Below are 20,399 nucleotides of genomic sequence, written 5' to 3' on the forward strand. Positions count from 1 at the left end.
CTTCCAGGTGGAGGTTGAGGATATACTCCTTGTTGAGGGTAAGCATCTAAGGGAGGACCATACATTTGAGGTGGAGGCAATGGATACATCCCTGATGAGGGGTGGGGGTATGCCCCTGAGTTAGACCCCCCAGGTTGTTGTTGCAAGAATTGAGGGGGTTGCGGAGGGACAATCATCTTCTTTGAAGCAGGGTCAGACTAAACTTTATCAAACTTTTGAGCAATCTCATGTGCTAGCACCATAGTTTCTGGATTCTCCCATTTAAGCTTGAGGCGGAATTCATCACTTGCTCCTGCTACAAGGTAGCCTAGCAACACATGCTGAGTCATTCCAGCTCAAAACCCAGCATTGTCCTCCTGCGTGGCAATTAAATGGTCCAAGAGCACGGCCGCTCGATCCACATATCGATGCACCATCTCACCTTCTGACTGCTTCAAGTTTGCCACCTATAGGTACACATTCTCTGGCTCCTCTTCTTTGCTGAAATACTCAATCATCGCTGCTGTTAACCTTAGTCAGCTTTGGCGAATGTCGTCAGCCTGCTTCTCATACCACACTTGAGCCAAACCCTCTAGAAATGTGGGAAGAACAATAGCCATCTATCTTCAGTAAGAAAGTTGAAAGAAACACAACGGCGCTTGAAGGCCACAAGATACTCATTTGGATTTTCTTCAACCCATCCACAGAACATGGGAATGTCAGCCATGCTTGAAAAATAGAAAAGAGAGAGTCAAAATGAGGCTTATCTATTGGCAAACAATGGAAAGAGGTAGCTTGAACTGAAAATTAGGTGAAGATACATCCACAAAGCACACATAGGTAGGGTAGGGTGTGACTGGTGTATTGTGAAATACTACACGGGAATAATTTTCAGCATAGAATAGCTCATAGACAATCTTAAAAGGACCAACCCTCATGATATCGCATCCATCTTTACAAGCGAGGGTTAGAGACACGGCGCTGCATGAGGTTGTTCATCAAGGCAAACAAGAATGCCATGACAAATGCTCGACAAATGTCAATAGTTGGAGAGCTTGCACATCACCTTCAGCTTCTTCTAGTTCTTGTAATCACCATTCTATTTCTTCAAGGGGTGTGCAGTTTGGCATCCTTATTTTGAGTAATGTCCTTGAGGACCTTTCTGATAATCTTTCGAAGTCGGTAAACTCGTATCAAATATGCCCAACACTTAGTTTCATGATGACCACAATCTTTGCATTCCTTACAAATGATCACCCTCCTTCATGGCTTGCAGCTTTGTTGGGGTGGTGCTTCTTCCACTCGCGTCACGCGTGATTGAAGTACAAGCTTCACGTGCAAGAAATCAGCAACTATATTTTGAGCTCAAGGGATATGCTGAATTTTTACCTCTTCGAATTGTTGGCATAGTTCCAATGCTTGTTGATGTCATGGAACCAAGCCTTCGCTCTGCACTTTCCACCTTCCACTAACTTGTTCACACATGAGTTGAGAATCTCCTTGCACCTCAAGTTGCTTGATGCGATGTTCTGGCGCCTTTTGTAGCCCAAAAATGAGTGCCGAGTACTCAGCTTGGTTGCAAGTACTTGTTGGTGCAGACTTGCTATAACAATATACCTCACCCCCTGGTGAAGTGAGCTTCACACCCACACCGGTAGCCTTGGTCGAAGGTTTATATGCACTGTCAAATTGGAGGAGCCAAGATTTCATCACACCAAGACTAAAATCCGGACATCCCAAAATTCTCGGTAGTCCAAGATAGGTAGAAGGAGAGGGTGGGGAGAATTCAATACTTGAGTAAGACGTTCAGCACCAAATAAACTTGCAATCCTTTGTTGATAGTTTATCTTTAGACAAAAAAGAATTACAACTTGAAGCTCAAAATGAGGCACAAAAGGTTGATTAGGTACAAATGGATTCCTTGGTCAAAACATTACCAACCATAGCCCTAAGCCCTAGAAACCTTTGTAGTGAGATTGAGATTGAACCATTCAAGACGAGCTTATCCACAGGAATTAATAAGCAGATGCGCCAAATCTCCCCCCAAGCTTGGGGAGCATCCCACCCTTTGAAGAAGGACACCCTTTTAATTACCTCCGAAGTAGAAAGTAGCTCGATCACCACACAATGAGTAGAATTGAAATCAAAGTCCTCCCAGCGTATCACTAGTTCTTCACCTTGAATCATCCACGATGTATCATCCCACCCGTTGTCTCCTTGAGCAATGCACTATACAATCAGTTGTTGAAGATTGACATGAAGATCAAGAAAGAGATCTCGCCCATTGGTAGCCGTAAGGCACGGAGGACCAGGCACCAAATCCTTAAACTCGTCGAGAAGTGACATAAATATCCACCCTCCTCGTGTGGTGTGCATCCGTGAAGTGAACTTGAAAAAGTTCAAAATCTACGATCCAGTAGGAGATATGAGTAGAGAACATGAAGTGAAGTACTTTTTCTTTTTACAGCATGTGAAAACTCCCCATGGTTAGAGAGTTACAGTTCATGGGATTTTAATATATAAGCAATATCAGTACATTTTCATCACTTCTTATCTGCTGGCCCAACGATAAGTCTCCCTTTTGTGAAGGGGGAGGTCTTGGGTTCAAATCCCACTCTTTAATAAAAAGAGAGGAGAGGAGAGGAGAAGGCGAAGAGAAGGAGAAGAAGAAGAAGAGAAGAGAGGGGGGCGCGAGTCTGTTACAGTTTTGTAGAAGCCCAGAATAACTGTCCGCGACCAAAAGAGGAGCCCAAAAAACCATCGTGATCTATCCGTGATGCATGCAGGTGTACACAGTAGATGTGCAAATGCACGTGCAGGAACTCAGAGGGAGCACGGATGTTACAGTTCTGCAGATGCGATCGGTACGAGCAGAAGATTCGCCAGCCAGAATACACGTAGGAACCTTGAGCAGAAACTAGGCAGATTGGAAGCGCAGAAGCAGGGAGGTTTTGCAGCCATAGAGACAGGGAAGGCGCACAGTTTGGAGGTGCAAAAGTAGAGAACTACGCATGGAAGAGGCCGCAGAGCCGCACCCAGTCGTAGGAGTAATAGATTTTACACCACTAGCCGTGGAGATTTCGATCCCAACAGCCACACCATTTCTATTAGTCAGAAACAAAATCAAGACAAGAGGCTAGAGGATAGGTATGGCAATGCTCGAGGGCCATATAGGAATAGGGAACGTGAGGGGAGGAGCATTAACATCGGTGGGGAAAAGGGATTAAGAGGGGAGGGAAAGAAGTGGGAGACTATGGCACAAGGGGAGAGGGAGAGGGGAAAGAGGAGTATGTACATGGGTGGAGGAGGAATGTAGAGATGGAGACATCAAGGGAAGAGGGTCATGCTTTATTTGAAAGTAAGGATGAGGGGAAATATCAAAGTACTAGCTAGGTGGCTTTGCAAGAATGAGCGTGTCCCATCAAGGAATAGCCCCCTCCTTTTATAGCCAAGAGAGAGAGTCTCTCCCAATAAATGCATCCTCCCACATGCCCGGGTGTGTGTGGAAGAGTCTCCTATGTGGGCTAGGTGGTTACGCACTCTTAATTGTGTGCGATAATGCTTGGCCACATTTTTCCACATATATCAACTCCCATATCCCAAGTCTATGATACTCCCTTGGTCTCTTCCCAATTTTATAATACGTTCAAACATCTAGGAGGACAAGTGGAGGGTTGGTACAAGGAATCTTGCCACCTCATCCTACTTTCCCCATTATTTAACTTGCACTCTTGGACCTTCTATACCTCCCCCACATGGGCCTATCCTATATGGAGGGAATAACCCAATATAATATCCATCTCCACCTATTTGTATTAGTTCTCCCATGGACTTTGGGCCATATCTCACTAAATGTAGGCATGGGACCGCCTAGGTGGAGGGGTGGCACATGGAGGAGCCATGCCACCTTAAAATTTTATAATATTACTACCATGGATTATGTACAACACACCTTATGGGTCCTCTTACGTGGAAGGGTGGCACATGGTCATGCCCTGCCACCTCAACCCTGGGCCCTATGCACTCCATATTTTATTATACTATTGCCACACATACAAGCACAGACTCATATTTATGCCTTTTTACTTTGGTCAAATTTATCCATAACAATAGTAGGAGATCAATGACAGGTTACTGTTTCTCACTTGGATCTAGAGCTGTGTCATGGGTCAGTAAGAAGCAACCCACAGTTGCTCTTTCTTCTACCGAGGCTGAGTACAAATCAGCATGTTTTGCCTCTTGTGAGGCAGTGTGGTTGAGGAGGATTTTAGGGGACATGGGTGCAGTGCAGAACAAGCCTACGTAGTTATCATGTGATAATCAGAGTTGCATGGCAATTGCAAAGAACCCTGTGTTCCACGCTCGCACAAAACACATTGAGATTCAATATCACATTGTACGCGAGCTCATCATGGATGGAGAGGTCCACTTGGTGTACTGTCCGACTACAGAGAATGCTGCGAACATCTTCACGAAGGCTCTTGGAAGAGACTTGCTGGAGAGGCATCTTCATCGATTTGGCATTGGGCTGAAAAAGTAAGTTCACTTGCGGGTGGACATTGAGGGGGGGTGTTAGATATCAATGCTCCACTCTCGTGTAACTACGCAGGAACTAGCTAACTCTACTTGTAAGCCCCCCATATGAGGAGAAGGCATTTGAGTAGCTCGGTTATCCAATAGGTCCTGGTTTTGGACACTAGATGGGGGCCATGTGTGGCCTGATGGCTGGACGACTTTAGATAGAGTTCGCACACTGCAAACTAGGCTACATGCAAGTGCGGGAAGGCATCCCATGACTGATAGCACTAAGAGTAGACGGAGCATTTCCTAGGGCAGCCCACCACTCTCGGGCTGCGGGGCCCATTTGGAGCCCCAGATGATCTTGGATGGCTCTGGGCTGAGCGGTAATCGTAGGTTAGTTTCTCTATTCTGCACCACGGTTCTAACGTGTGGTTGGTGGCCTATTTCGGACCTCCAGTCAACCGTTTTGGGCCGACTGGGTCGGTCTCCCAATTGGGTCTAACTGACTATGGCTGGTGGCTATATAAGAGCAAGCCCGTGAAGCCCATCATTATCACTGGCTATAGCAACCCTGATTCCTTAGCATCCAGCCTTCGTCCTCTACTGTTTCCAGCACGCCATCGAAGCTTCACACATAGGAGCGCACGGCTAGGAGGCAGTGCCATCTATTGTATCAGTTTTATAGTAATCAAATTTTTGATTCTCCATACCATCTGTTTTTCTCTTTTGCATACGAGATCATGTTATTTGTTGAGCATAGACGTTGTATTGTTTTCTTACACTTTTCACCGACGTGCAGAACAATGGTCACACACAGCAAAAACAGGGCACTTTTTTGAGTGCCTGCGGAAAACTTTTGCCACGAAAACGGGCCTTGAAATGGCCTCAGATCAAAAAAATAATGTCCTCTTGCCACACCGCGAAGGGCGTCCCAATCTGAGACAGTGCACTCTTGCACTTTCTGGTTGTGCTACCTGTAGAGATTTGCTCCCAAACTCAAAAAAGGAAAGCAACACTGATCCTCTTACCAAGACACCGTGAACTTGGTTTTCTTTCTTGAGCTCCTTACCATGAACCGAGCTCTGATACCATGTGAAGAGAGTGGGAGAGAAGTAAGGAGTCTCACTTACACCTTTCTCACATGCACAATGGGGGAATACACACAAAGGTGGAGGCTGAAAACAATTTTCCTCTTTTTAGTTGTGAAAGCCAAAAGAACTCTCTCTAAGTACAAAAGGAATAGGTGAACCCTATATGTGGGTCTCAAAACCAAACTAGAGTACATAAAGATAGCTGTCATCCAGCTATTATTCATGGGCAGTGTACCAACCGCATCTGCAGCTAACAAGTTGGTGAAATATATGCACAACAGTCACCCTGGCATATCACGAGTGGAGCTTGATATTTCAACAGGCGCAGGAAGTTCAGAGGGCCCATTTTCACCCTATGCACCTCGTTCCATCAATGAAGGTGCAAAATATAAAGTGTGTCATTAGGATTTGCATGTCCATGTGTTTTCACCCTATGCACCTCGTCGCATTAGTGAAGGAGCAAAATACAGAATGGGGCATCAGGATTTGCATGTCCATGTGTCAGATCAGGCTCAAAATACACACAAATCCTAAACCTTATGGTTTCCAAGCTTTTTTAAAGTTTTATTCCCATCTGACACTGGATGTGGGCGCGAGGAGGTCAAAGGGCCCATTTTCACCCTATGCACCTCGTTCCATCAGTGAAGGTGCAAAATATAGAATGCGTCATTAAAATTTGGATGTCCATGTGTGGAATTAGACTCAAAATTTGTACCGGTTTTAAACCTTATTGTTTCCATGCTCTTGCAAAGTTTTACTCCCATTTGACACCGGATTTGGGCACGGGGAGGTCAGATAGCCCATTTTAGCCCTATGCACCTCCTTCCATCAGTGAAGGTGCAAAATATGGAATGGGTCATCAGGATTTGCATGTCCATGTATCCGATCATGCTCCAAATTTGCACAGGTCCTAAACCCTATTGTTTCCATGCTTTTGCAAATTTTTAGTCCCATCCGACACCAGATGTCGGCACGGGCAGGTCAGAGGGCCCATTTTCACCCTATGCACCTTGTTGCATCAGTGAAGGAGCAAAGTACGGAATGGGGCATGAGGATTTGCATGTCCATGTGTCCGATCGGGCTCAAAATATACACAAGTCCTAAACCTTATGGTTTCAATGCTTTTGCAAAGTTTGAGTCCCATTCGACACCGAATTTGGGCGCACAGAGATCAGAGGTCCCATGTTAACCATATGTACATCATTGCATCAGTGGAGGAGCAAACTGTGGAATGGGTCATCGGGATTTGCATGCCCATGTTTTAGATGGGGCTTAAAATTTTCATAGGTCCTAAACCCTATGGTTTCCTTGCCCTTGCAAAGTTTGAGTCCCACATTGGATGTTGGCATGGGGAGGTCAGAGGGCCCATTTTCACCCTATGCATCTCGTTGCATGAGTGAACGTCCAAAATATGGAATTCGCCTCATTAGGATTTGTATGTCCATGTGCCGGATCAGGCTCAAAATTTCCACAAGTCCTAAACCCTATGGTCTCCTTGCTCTTGCAAATTTTGAGTCCCATTCGACACCAGATGTTGGCGCGGGGAGGTCAAGGGCCCATTTTTACCCTATGCATCTCGTTGCATCAGTGAAGATGCAAAATATGGAATTCGTCATTAGGATTTGCATGTCCATGTGTTGGATCAGGCTCAAAATTTTCACAAGTCTTAAACCCTATGGTTTCCTTGCTCTTGCAAAGTTTGAGTCCCATCCGACACCGCATGGTTGCGTGGGGAGGTCAGAGGGCCGATTTTCACCCTATGCATCTCATTGCATCAGTGAAGGTGCAAAATAGGAAATTTGTCATTAGGATTTGCATGTCCATGTGTCGGATCAAGCTCAAAATTTTCACAAGTCCTAGACCCTATGGTTTCCTTGCTCTTGCAAAGTTTGAGTCCCATCCGACACCGGATGTTGTTCGGGCGAGGTCAGAAGTCCCACTTTCACCCTATGCATCTCATTACATCAATGAAGGAGAAAAATATGGAATGGGTCATTAGGATTTGCATGTCCATGTGTTGGATTGTGCTTAAAATTTTCATAGGTCCTAAACAATATGGTTTCGATGCTCTTGTAGCTTTTGAGTCCCATTCCATACCATATGTGGGCACGGGGAGGTTAGAGGGCCCATTTTCACCCTATACACCTCGTTGCGTCAGTGGAGGACCAAAATATGGAATAGGTCATCATGATTTGCATGATCGGGCTCAAAATTTGCACCCGTCCTAAACCCTATGGTTTTCATGCTCTTAAAAAGTTTGAGTACCATCCGACACCGGATGTGGGCACTGGGAGGTAAGAGCTGTCCATGTGTCAAATCAGGCTTAAAATTTGCACAGGTTATAAACCCTATGGTTTCCAAGCTCTTGCAAATTTTGAGTCCCATACGACACCAGATGTGGGCACGAGGATGTTAGAGAGCCCATTTTCACCCTGCATCAGTGAAGGTGCAAAATATGGAATTCGTCATTAGGATTTGCATGTCCATGTATCGGATCAGGCTCAAAATTTTCATAGGTCCTAAACCGTATGGTTTCCTTGCTCTCACAAAGTTTGAGTCCCATCCGACACCGAATGTTGGCACGGGGAGGTCAAAGGGCCCATTTTCACCCTTTGCATCTCATTGTATCAGTGAAGGTGCAAAATATGGAATTTATCAATTAGGATTTGCATGCCCATGTGTTGGATCACGCTCAAAATTTTCACAAGTCCTAAACCCTATTTGTTGGCTCTTTCCTACTGCTTTCGTAGGAAGAGCTGGGTATTCTATGTTGCAGGGTTCCGAGGCTTTTTGTCACCTACAGATATATTGGGATTGTCGGTTGTAGTATATGTGTAGCTTAGGACCTCGAGTCGTGTTCCAGTGAGAGACGTAGGCTTAAGCGTGGTAAGTAAACAAAGTGCAAGCATGTGTAAAAGGCACGTAAACTATCTTTCGCCTTCATTAGGGGTTGTAGGGTTTAGGAAGAGTTTAAGGGTTCAGAAGGAGGTTCCAGGGTTTAGAAAGAGTTCTAGGGTTTAGGAGGAGTTCCAGGGTTCAGAAGGAGGTTCCAGGGTTTAGAAAGAGTTCCAGGGTTCAGAAAGAGTTCCAGGGTTTAGAAGGAGGTTCCAAGGTTTAGAAGGGGTCCAGGGTTAGAAGGAGGATCCAAGGTTCAGAGTAGAGTACATGGTGGAGAACTCGTCTCCCTCGTAGATCATGGAGTTTAAGGGTTTAGGAAAGCATAGGAGTGGGAGAGGAAGAAGGTGTACGAGCATGGGTGAAAGGAGAGGAGGAGGAAGGGGGAGGAGAGAGGAGGAGGAGGAGGAGGGAGGAGGAGGAGGAGGAGGAGGAGGGAGGAGGAGGAGGAGGAGGAAGGAGGAGGAGGGAGGAGGAGAGGGAGAGGGTGGGTTGCAGGGTTGGAGGAGAGGGGAGAAGGGTTGCAAGGTTAGGACATGCTTTTGGACGTGCAGTGCAAGGAAGCATGGACACTTGAGACAAATGCTTGGAATACCAATGTAGACTCAACACAATGCCCCAAGAGTGTGGTCTTCATTCCATTATGGGGTATTTATACAAGTTGGAGAGCTTCTCTCTCTGCATGTAACACAAAGTCGTATCACAAAGTTGTAACACAAAGTTGTATCACAAAGTTGTAACACAAAGTTGTTACACAAAGTTGTAACACATTCTCTCTCTACATGTAGAAGTTGTAACACAAAGTTGTTACACAAAGTTGTTACACAAAGTTGTAACACAAAGTTGTGTCACAAAGTTGTAACACATTCTCTCTCTTCATGTAGAAGTTGTAACACAAACTTGTAACACAAAGTTGTTACACAAAGTTGTAACACAAAGTTGTTACACAAAGTTGTAACACAAAGTTGTGTCTAGAAGTTGTAACACAAAGTTGTAACACCTTCTCTTTCTTCATAAGTTCATGTTGGCACAGAGTCAACATACTCCCGGATCCATTTTATTACCCGTCCTCGGGTTATGGCTTATTTTGATTTCAGAGTTGGAATGCCATGTGTGTAATCCAGTGGCTGTTTAGCTTGTGTTATGCGAGTCGGTCCTGCTGTAATGCTTTTGCACCATATCTGCGTAGTCTGTAGTTAAGAAGCTTATCTTCTCTTAAGGAGGGGTAGATGGCTGTGAGTTTCAGAGGGGATCTCGTTGTTGAGGTTGCGGACTCGGTCATCGAATCTTCTTGGGAAGAGGTTTGGCGGGGGTCTCGTTGTTGAGGCTGCATTTCTTGCTATCTTGCATACATGTTGGATGCGATTGCACCCTTATCATTGAGCTTGTAGAGAATTAGTATGCAACTCTGATATTTTTGCATATAGGAGACAGCTTTGATGTTTGGCGAGGGTCTCGTTGTTGAGGATTGGTATAAAAGGATGTTGGTCAAGAAGCTTATCTCCTCTTAAGGAGGGGTAGATGACTGTGAATATCGGAGGGGATGTCGTTGCTGAGGTTGCGGACTCTGCCATCGAATCTTCTTGGGAAGAGGTTTGGCGGGGGTCTCGTTGTTGAGGCTGGCATTTCTTGCTATCTTGCATACATGTTGGATGCGATTGCACCCGTAGCATTGAGCTTGTAGATAATTAGTATGCAAGTTTGATATTTTTGCATATAGGAGACGGCTGTGATGTTTGGCGGGGGTCTCGTTGCGGAGGCTATTGACTCTTTTGCCAATTCATCTTGAGTTTTGGCATAGCTTCGTGTACTTCTTGTGAATTCATTGCATGCTTTGAGAGTATGGAATGAAAGTGTGTGATACTATTTTTTATGCAACCTATGCAAAATCATGTGAGTGCATGTGATGTGTCTAACTATATGCTTATTTGTGGAATTTGATAGGGAAACTAAGACTCAAACATCCCTAATGTGCAAAAAACGTGCATATGCAGTGAATGTGCGTGTAACAATCTAGTGCAAACTATATGTGCAAAACGTGCATATGTGAGTGAGTGCTTGTGATACAATCTAATCCTAACTAAGGAAGACTTGGTTTCCCAAATCTTCGTTGTTGTCGGGGATGGCTCGCGTGTTGATGTAGTAGCGCTTCAGTCGGCTCCCGTTTATTGTTGTGCTGAATTGGACTCCATCTAGTGTTTCAAGTAGCACAGCTCCGATGGGATTCATCTTTCGTACTCGGTAGGGTCCTTGACCTAGATACTTCAGTTTTCCCTTGTGTACTTTGGCATTGTATAACAGGACTAAGTCGCCTTCCTTGATGTCTTTAGCTTTCAGATTCCTGTCAAACCATGCCTTTCTTCGGCGTTTTTCTATTGTCATGGCATGATAGGCAACGAGTCTTGTCTCTGTATGCTTTTCCAAGTGACAGAGCCTTTCGTTCAAGGACTCATGATCACCCATTCGTTCCTGTACTGCGATGCGTAGACTTGGTATTACAAATTCGAGTGGAACCACGGCTTCAAGGCCGTACACTAATTGAAAAGGTGTGTTCCCTGTACTGACCTTGAATGTGGTTCTGTATGCCCATAAGGCTGCATTCAGTTTCTTTGCCCAATCAGAACGTTGTGGTTCTACTACCTTGGTGAGGATATTGCATATGATTTTGTTTGTGGATTCTGCTAGTCCATTCCCTTGGGGGTAGTAGGGAGTGCTTTTTCTATGGATGACCATGAAGCCAGACAAGAGTGCTTGGATTACCTCATTGACAAAATGTGTGCCTCTATCCGACACAATTTCAAGGGGGCATCCGAATCGGGTGATCACATGTTCGTATAAGAATCTTGCTGTGCTTTTGGCATCTGCCTTTCTGACTGCTTTAGCTTCAGCCCATTTTGTAAAGTAATCAGTGGCCACAATGATGTAGCGTGCCTGTGTTCCTTTTGCTGCTGGATGTATGGGACCCACATAGTCAATCCCCCATTTTTCAAATGGTTGTTGTGCAACAACTGTTGTTAGGGGATTGAAGTCTTTGTGTTGTGGTTTAATAGTCCGTTGGCATACATCACAGCCTTTTACATATTCATAGGCATCTGCCCACAGTGTTGGCCACCAGTAGCCTGCGAGGAGAACTTTTCTTGCTGTGGCTTCCCCTTGGAAGTGTCCTCCTGCAATGCCTTCATGAACTTCACTCAGGATTGGTAGGATCTCATGAGGCATTACACATCTTCTTAATATCTAGTCCTTGCCCATCTTGTATAGTTGTCCTGCAATGAGTTGATAGGGTGCAGCTTTTAGAATCAATTTTCTGGCATCTACTGCTTTCATGTCAGGGGGTGGTCTCCCTGCCATCAAGTACCCAATGATATCTCCACACCATTTTGGAACAACATCTATTTGAAATAGTGTGGCATCTGGTAAATCGTCTTCTACTCCAATGGCTTCTTCTCCTGTCTTGACTCGAGACATGTGATCGGCAATGTAGTGTTGGGCACCTTTGCGGACCACAATTTTGAAGTTGAATTCTTGCAGCAAGAGGAGCCATCTGGTGATTCTTCCTGTGGTACACGGACGGTTCACAAGATAAAGCAAGGCTTGATGGTCGGTGTAGAAGACAAAATCATTTGCGAGTAGATAGTGCCGAAATTTCTTTACACTATACACCATTGCTAGGGCTTCTCTTTCTGTGGTTGTATAGTTGATCTCTGCATCATTGAGTTGTCGACTGGCGAAGTAGACGGGGTAGTCTTTCTTATGTTCACCAGGTTGACAAAGCACACTCCCAATTGCATACTTGGATCCATCAGTATGAACATGAAAATCAATATCCCAATTGGGAGATATAAGGATGGGTGCTGTGATTAGGCACCACTTTAAAAGCTCAAAGGCTTGGTCGCACTCTTCGGTCCATAAGAACTCCACTAATAATTTGTAAAGTGGTCTAGCTATCATGGCATACCGCAATATAAATCTTCTATAATAGCCGGCATGTCCCATAAAGACCTGTACACCTTTGGAATTTGTAGGAGGAGGCAATTCCATGATGATTTTGATTTTGTCCATGTCAGTTGCAATCCCATGTTGAGAGACGATGTGTCCCAAAACAACTCCGTGGGTGACCATGAACTGGCATTTTGTTGGATTTAGGGAGATGCCATACTCCCTGCATTTGATTAGTACTTCTTCCAGACATTTGAAGTGGTTTTGTTTGGTTGAATGGATGCACAAATCATCCAAGAACACCTGTAAAAACTTATTCAAAAATGACTTGAAAGCTGTGAACATGACTCGCTGGAATGTGGCTGGGGTATTACAAAGGCCGAATGGCATGACTCTATATGCAAAAATACCCCATTCTGTAGCAAATGCTGTTTTTGATTGGTCTTGAGGAGCAATTTGCACTTGGTTATAGCCACTGAAGCCATCCAAGAAGCTATATATTTCGGATCCTACCACCTTTTCCAACACTGTTTCTGTTAAGGGTAGGGGGTAGTGATCCCTAATTGTGGTGGCATTCACATTTTTCAAGTTCACGCATATTCTGATCTTCTTGTTGCGTTTAGGTACAATGACAATGGGTGAAACCCAATCAGCGTGCTCTATCTCGTAGATGAATTCGGCATCTAGGAGTTTTTCCAGCTCATCATAAACCATGGTGCCATATTTAGGATTTGTGTGATAAGGTCCACATACCTTAGGGCGAGCACCTTCCCTTATAGGGATCGTGTGAACTGCCACGTCTGGTGAAATGCCTTTCATCTCTTTGTATGACCATGCTAGGCAGTCACGGTATTCCATTAGGAGGTCTTTTAGTTTGATTTCATCTTCTTGACGGAGCTGTTTCCCAATGAAAACCAACTTTTCTTCCTCCCCTTCAAGGGCGAGGTTTATTGTGCACGTTTTTGCCGGTCCCTCATAGATTGGAGTTTCTCCAATGCTATCGGTTTCTTGAACTTCAGATTCTCTGATTGGTCTTGGCATTGCTATTGGTGCACTGCCACTTGTATAATTCTTAAAGTATTCCGGCACTTCTCGAAGATCGGTCTCTGATGGGGTTGAACTAGCCTGACATGAGTCATGTGTATTGGGTGGCATAGTTGCATTTAGTAATTTGTTAGGCTCCTCTTTTCTTTCTTTTTCTGAAGTCTCTTGATCGAGCTTCATCCGCACATGTGGCTTATATTTCCGAAACTTCTTACGTTGGGAACTGTGGGGTAACTTTTCCACTGGTAAGGTGTTTTCAAGTAAGGGTTCATGTGCTGCACATACTCCTTCTAGTCCCTCAGGGGACCATTCAAGAGGTGGTGGTATTGATTTGAAGGGAACTGACTTTGCAAGGTACAATTCGACAATCCTTGTTTGGACTCGTTCAAATTCATTGAAGTGCTTGGCCTTGGCTTTTCTGCGATTTCCTCCTGCAGCTTTCTTGCGGGATCTTCTGCTGTTATGCAACTGTGGAGGTTCAACTTTTGGGAGCTCAACTGCCATTAGGGCATGGAGAATGGCTAGGTCATTATCAAAGATTTGATCTTCAATTTCAGCATTTGCCGCCTCTGTTTCAAGGTCCCAAGGAAAATCTGAGTCATCATTGGTATGGGTACCTTCTTCAGGTTCATTATCCCATTCGAGGTCAGCCATAAAGAATGGCATCTCTAGATCGATTGGTTCTGCATGTGTCAGTGGAGGATCGACCTGTAGTGCGTTAACATCTATCTGTGAGAAGATGGGGTCTAATGAGTGGCAGTTGTCGATGGTTGCCAATGTTTGTATCCAGTTATTGACATTGCTTTGTGAGTCACCTGCTATGGCATGCTGTTGCAAGGGATCTGATTTGCTCGAGATTGATGTGGAAGATATGTCATCCAATGCTCTAGGAACAATGGGTTTAATAACGCCTGTCCCCACATTTACCCTGACTGCAGTGTCTCGATTCTGGATTGTCAATCTATCCGTTCCCCAGTCATGGAGGACTGATGCTTCCCGTAACCAAGGACGTCCCAGTAAGATTTGATAGGATTTTTGGGTGAGATCCAAGATTGTGAATTGAAGGGAAAAGCGGACTCCTGCGATCTTTGTGGACATGCCATTCACTATTCCCAAGGGTTTAGCCCGTGAATCATCAGCAAGGCGTATGTTGAAATTAGCCTTTTGCATTGGTGGGAGACCCCATTCTTCGTAAAGCTCCTTTATTAGGACATTGACACCTGCTCCACCATCCACTATGGCTTGGATTCCATTATATGCTTTGTGGATCAAAGGCACAGTGATGTTGCATATGTCATCTTTCTCACCCATCCGCACAGGGATATCATCAATGTCGTTCATAGGTGGAGGGGGAGTTGCGAGTTCAATCCATCCTTTGAAACTCTCCCAGAGATTGGGACAATTTTGTTAGAGGATTCCGATGGGAATGGACACAGGGCAACTCAGGATGCTAGAGAGTGCAGCTCCTTCAAGTTGACGTGGCGGTACATTCTGTTGTGGAGTTTGTTGTTGGAACAAGGGCTCGAGTACAGTATCAATACTTTGTGGGGCCAAGTCATGGAGTGGGTCTTGAGCTTGTTCATTTTGGACCCATTGCTGAAGTGCTTGAAAACGAGCCTTCTCCACCTCTGCATTCGGGAATGGAGCTTCTTTTATTCGAGGCTCGGGAGTTGATGTGGATGAACTCGGCTGCTCAGTGCTTGGCGGAGGTGGAGGCACTTGTGCTTTCTTTCTCAGAAGTTGCTTCGGTTGGATTGGAATGATAGGGTCCTTCGTGGCCGCTTTCTGTTGGCGTGTAATTACATTGATAGGTTGTGACCTTAGACTTGCTGGACCCAGACTTTGATGGTCCACCCCAATGATGCCGATGGGGACGTCGGGCTTAACCTCTGTTTGTTCTGGGACCTTATTTTTCATGGGACAATCCATACAGGCATGTCCTATGCCACAATCTCTGCAGAGTGGTTGGAAAGTGGCTGGGCTACCGCGATGAGGGCACTCTGCGATTCTATGATTTTCTCCACAACCATAACACTTGATTGGTGCGCGAAATGTGTTGGGTCGCACTTGATTTGCATAGACTGGTATTAGACCCTCTGCACCTTCTACATAGTACACTGGGTACTCTGCTTCATACTCAAATAGCGAGTCGACTTCCTTGGCTTGTAATTGATGTATGGGAACTGCCTGAGGAGCTGGATTTGGTGCTCTTGGATACGGTCGTGGATTCGGATTCCTGAGTAGTTGTGGGACTTGTGTCCGAACAGGAACAGGATTTAGTCTCGGAGCTAGGGGCGCTTGTGCAAGTGCCGGTTGCCTGTATACTGGCATGGGTGCCGCTTGGTATTGTGGTGGTCGAGGCGGATTGTTGCGCATGTTGAAGATGCAACTGGTCTCATCATGGCCGACGACGACACAGATATGGCACCACAACCGTGGCGGTGGATTTGCTTGTGCAGTGATTTTTGCTCTTAGGACTGGACATTCATTTGCTGTATGATTTGCCAAGCAGTGTGGGCACCAGACATTTTCTCGCCGTGGATATGTTTGAGTTGGCGGCTGAGACAAGTGAAGTTTTTGATCCATGGCGTGCATCATATCTTCTTTCAGCTTCAAGGTCATGGCCTCGAGGCGATCTTCATTGGATGTTTCGGCAGTGTCCTTTGATTTACCTTTTTTCGAGCGCTTATCTCGTGTATTTGATCTGGCATCATCACTGCTAGTGGCTGAATCTGTCATGCCATCTTCGATGTCAATGGCTGCCGCATGAGCAGCACTGAATGTTCCATAGCTAATTATCTTTTTCATATCCTTGCGGATTTTCTTTCTTAGACCTGCTATGAACCATGCCGTGAGGTACTTTGCATCTGGGCGTGGGTCACATTTGGCCATCAATCTCTTCATCTTTCCCAGGTATGTGCATACATCTTCCCTCCGGCCTTGTTCGATCTTGCTGAGTTGGAGAGCGGGATCATCTTGTAGCCTCTCCGTTTGAAAGCGACGTTTGAATTCGGTTTGAAGTAGGTCCCATGTGGCACGTTCTTCCACGAGAAGGTCGAGGTACCATTCTGACGCCTCATCAGTTAAGGCCATTGGAAACCAAGCCACCTTAGTTTCATGGGATTGATCACCACCTGCTCGACATGCGGCATCAAAATGTTGGAGGAAGCGAGCAGGGTCTCCCCTACCATTATATTTGGGAAGTTCCAGTTTTCCCAAGGGGCGTCGGCCGTGATTGTTGTGATTTCGTCGATTGAAGAAGTTGTCAGCCTCGGCATCGAGCTCGATGTCCCCATCATGCTCAGGACGATGTCTAGCCATGTTGGGGCGTGGAGGAGTTAAAGGAAGTTGTTGAATTTGACGGGGGGATTCGGGGTAGAGGATTGGCGGGGGCGGTTGTTGCAGTGGAGCTAGTTGCGGATTGGGCGAGCGTTGGAGTCGAAGTCGTTGGCCGGAACGTAACTGCATGCAGATGGTGCGTGATTTGCCAAGGGTATCGCTACCCCAAGTGTGGGTGTGGAGGTGCTGCTGTTAGGAGAGTGAGAGTGGTGGTAGTTTGTGTAGGGACCGTCGTGTTAATAATGTGCCTAAGATTGTCCTACGTGCGTAGGAAAATGTGCCGGTGCAGACGGATCGTTAATCGGAGGTCGTGGCGTGAAAATACGAGTGAATTAATGCAAAATGAGGCCTTCAAATTTCCAAATAATATATATATAAAAGTACTACATTCTACTAATATTGTGAAACTAAAAAAATAATCTTGAAAACTTTCGCCAAGATTTTATATTAATATATAAGCATAACTTCGATAAAAACATCCTTGGTTGTATAATGTGCGATCGACCATGCAAAGCATATCCGATGGTGACAATACTTTGCACGCATCTCAACCTAGATGAAACAAACTTGCGTGCAAAGTGGAGCCCCCATCCGATAAGTACTTGTTTGAATAACACACCTAGGACCGTGTTTTTTATGGTTGTGCATGACACTAAGGCAAAAACGGTGTTTTATGCTTGATCGACAATGCAAAGCATATCCGATGGGCACAATACTTTTCACACACCTTCAACTAGGTGGAATTTGACTTACATGCAAAGTGGCATTCCCATCCCATAAGTACTTGATCGGATAACATACCTAGCAGCGTGTTTTTTTACGGATGTGCATGACACTAGAGGAAAAATGGTATTTAATGCTCAATCGACCATGCAAAGGATATCCGATGGGCACAACACTTTTCCTACGCCTCAACCTAGGTGGTATTGAAATGTTCTCAAAGAGGCACACCCATCCGATAAGTACTTGGTCAGATAACACACCTAAGGGCGTGTTTTTTTGCGGATGTGCATATCATTAGGGGAAAAACGGTGTATAATGCATGATTGGCCATGCAAAGCATATCCGATGGTGACAATACTTTGCACGCACCTCAACCTAGTTGAAACAGACTTGGGTGCAAAGTGGAGCCCCCATTCGATAAGTACTTGTTTGAATAACACGCCTAGGACCGTGTTTTTATATGGTTGTGCATGACACTAAGGCAAAAACGGTGTTTTATGCTTGATCCACAATGCAAAGCATATCCGATGGGCACAATACTTTGCACACACCTTGAACTAGGTGGAATTGAATTACATGCAAAGTGGCATTCCCATTGCACAAGTACTTGATCGGATAATACACCTAGCAGCGTCTTTTTTTACGGATGTGCATGACACTAAGGCAAAAATGGCATTTAATGCTCGATCGACCATGCAAAGCATATCCGATGGGCACAATACTTTTCCTATGCCTTAACCTAGGTGGTATTGAAATGTTCTCAAAGAGACACACCCATCCGATAAGTACTTGGTCAGATAACATACTAAGAGCATGTTTTTTTACGGATGTGCATATCACTACCAGAAAAACGTTGTATAATGCGTAATCGACCATGCAGAGCATATCTGATGGTGACAATACTTTGCACGCATCTCAACCTAGTTGAAACAGACTTGCGTGCAAAGTGGAGCCCCCATCCGATAACTACATGTTTGATTAACACACCCAGGACCGTGTTTTTTTATGGTTGTGCATGACACTAAGGTAGAAATGGTGTTTTATGCTTGATTGACAATGCAAAGCGTATCCGATGGGCACAATACTTTGCACACACCTTCAACTAGGTGGAATTGACTTAGATGCAAAGTGGCACGCCCATCCCATAAGTGCTTGATCAGATAACATACCTAGCAGTGTGTTTTTTTCGGATGTGCATGACACTAGAGCAAAAATAGTATTTAATGCTCGATTGACCATGCAAAGGATATCCGATGGGCATGTTTTTTTATGGATGTGCATGACACTAAGGCAAAAATGGTATTTAATGCTCGATCAACCATGCAAAGCATATCCGATGGGCACAATACTTTTCCTACACCTCAACCTAGGCGGCATTGACATTTTTTCAAATAGGCACACCCATCTGATAAGTACTTGGTCAGATAACACACCTAAGGGAGTGTTTTTTTGCGGATGTGGATATCACTAGGGAAAAAACGGTGTATAATGCGTGATCGGCCATGCAAAGCATATCCGATATGTATGTGTGTTTGTATATGTGGCAATAGTATAATAAAATATGGTGTGCATAGGGCCCAAGGTTGAGGTGGCAAGGCATGACCATGTGCCACCCTTCCATGTAAGAGGACCCATAAGGTGTATTGTACATAATCCATAATAGTAATATTATATAATGCAAGGTGACATGGCTCCTCCATGTGCCACCCCTCCACCTAGGCTGCATTATTTGAGTTATGGCTCAAAGTCCATGGGATAAGCAATATAAAATAGGTGGAAATGGCTATTATATTGAGTTATACCCTCCATATGAGATAGGCCCATGTGGGGGAGGTATAGAAGGACAAAGAGAGCTAGTTAAATAATGGGGAAAGTAGGATGAGGTGGTAAGATTCCTTGTGCCAACCCTCCACTTGTCCTCCTAGAGGTTTGAACATATTATAAAATTGGAAAGAGACCAAGGGAGTATCATAGACTTGAGATATGGGGCTTGATTTATGTGGAAAATTGAGGCAAAGGGTTGTCGCACACAATTGAGAGTGCGTAACCGCCTAGCCCACATGGGAGACTTTTCCACACACACCATGCATGTGGGAGGATACATTAATGAGGAGAGACCCCCTCTCTTGGCTATAAAAGGAAGGGGCTATTCCTTGATGAGACACGCTCATTCTTGTAAAGCCACCTAGCTAGTATTTTGATATTTCCCTCTCTTCCCTTCTTTCAAATAAAGTATGGTTCTCTTCCCTTGATGTCTACATCTCAACATTCCTCCTCCTATCATGTACATGCTTCTCTTCCCCCTCTCCCTTTCCCCTTGTGTCATAGTCTCCCTTTTCCTTCCCTCCCCTTCTAATTCCTTTCTCTCTCCTATGACATCCCTTCGCCCTCTTGATCTCCTTTTCTCTATGGCCTTTGAGCGTCGCCATACTTAGCCTCTAGCCTCTGGTCTCGAAAACTTTTCCGGCTAAAAGTTTCGGTGTGGCTGCTGGGATACGAATCTCCACGACTGGTGGCAAATCTTCTATTCGTACGGGTTACATCAACAAAATTATACCGTCTGTGCTCTTTCTAAGCTACTGCGCGTGCAGTCGATTCGTGCGTCTCCTGTGCGACAGTTCTGTGGACTGCTGCGACTTTCGGTTGCAGACAGTTTTCTGCGTGACAGTCCTGTGGCAAAGGGTTGTCGCACACAATTGAGAGTGCGTAACCGCCTAGCCCACATGGGAGACTTTTCCACACACACCATGCATGTGGGAGGATACATTAATGAGGAGAGACCCCCTCTCTTGGCTATAAAAGGAAGGGGCTATTCCTTGATGAGACACGCTCATTCTTGTAAAGCCACCTAGCTAGTATTTTGATATT

General features: G+C 45.1%; 1 protein-coding gene across 1 annotated transcript in view; it reads left to right on the forward strand.

Moving 5' to 3' along the window:
• Window positions 1-20,399, forward strand: part of LOC147900928 (uncharacterized) — a 97,458-nt gene that overhangs the window by 39,179 nt on the left and 37,880 nt on the right. The window lies entirely within an intron of this gene.

The sequence above is a fragment of the Dipteris shenzhenensis genome, chromosome 6 (genome assembly GCF_047967505.1).
Source record: "Dipteris shenzhenensis isolate YYH24624 ecotype China chromosome 6, Dip_SZ_1.0, whole genome shotgun sequence".
In the NCBI taxonomy this organism is placed as follows: domain Eukaryota; kingdom Viridiplantae; phylum Streptophyta; class Polypodiopsida; order Gleicheniales; family Dipteridaceae; genus Dipteris; species Dipteris shenzhenensis.